Raw genomic sequence first — 1,059 nt, 5'->3', positions numbered from 1 at the left:
GTTTTGAGTTGATTAGCTGATTGGCATGTCACCATATTCTAATTTGTTGAGATAGTGAATTGGTGGGTTTTTGTTAAATGTGAGCCAAAATCATCACAATTAAAAGAACCAAAGACTTAAACTACTTCAGTCTGTGTGCATTGAATTTATTTAATACACGAGTTTCACAATTTGAGTTGAATTACTGAAATAAATTAACTTTTCCACGACATTCTAATTTATTGAGATGCACCTGTACATGCATGTGTGTATTTATATATATCTATACCTAATAAATATACACAATACACACACATATATTATGTACACAAAAACCTTTGTTTTGGATGTGATTATTCACAAATAATCGTTGCTCAGCACTAATTATTTTACATAATATTTACTAAAATAGAAGTGAATAGAAAAATGTTTTTTAAATAAAATTTTAAAAAAGTTCATTAATAACACTATGCTTTGTGTTTTAATACAAAATACTTACTTTTAAAACATTAAAAATACAAATATTTTTTAAATACAATATATGTTTTAATACTGTTTGCATTCAGTATACAGTATTTATTTATTTGCTATTGGGGCAAACCGTAATGCAATATATACTGTATATATATATATAATTTTTTTTGTTGTAGTTTCTGTTTACCACTATAGAAGTTTGCCAACTATGAAAAGGACAGTGGTTCATGTGGAAAAAAATTATGCTGTCCTTCTCAGAGCTGTCGAAATAAAAGTCCTGGCACTGTCAATATAAAAGTCCCATTTCCAAAACTTAACAACAGAAAAACGACTTCGGCTGATGGGGATAAGTAAAAACTGCAAAATATCGGCTGATATATCGCATTAATTTTGCCACCAGCCATAGCCAAGCCACACGTGGCTACTGATGGATTGAGCCTCAGCTGCACGGTTACGGTAATTACAGCTGCATATTTCACACACAGGTATTTTGCACAGTCCAGTGCTAAACCCAAGTCTGATTATCAACCTGCACCTTCATGTAATGCCGGGATTCTGGCCTGCTAAATGTCATCAGTGCCTAAAACCCCTGGCAGCATTGCAAAC

General features: G+C 32.1%; 1 protein-coding gene across 2 annotated transcripts in view; it reads left to right on the top strand.

Annotated features, from left to right (window-relative positions):
- The window catches only part of LOC107556545 (ribonucleoprotein PTB-binding 2-like), a 78,254-nt gene that overhangs the window by 17,915 nt on the left and 59,280 nt on the right, over positions 1–1,059 (top strand). The gene's annotated exons all lie outside the window — the stretch shown is intronic.

The sequence above is a fragment of the Sinocyclocheilus grahami genome, unplaced genomic scaffold (assembly GCF_001515645.1).
Source record: "Sinocyclocheilus grahami isolate Dianchi unplaced genomic scaffold, SAMN03320097.WGS_v1.1 scaffold572.1, whole genome shotgun sequence".
In the NCBI taxonomy this organism is placed as follows: domain Eukaryota; kingdom Metazoa; phylum Chordata; class Actinopteri; order Cypriniformes; family Cyprinidae; genus Sinocyclocheilus; species Sinocyclocheilus grahami.
This window is presented reverse-complemented; position numbering and strand designations above follow the sequence as displayed.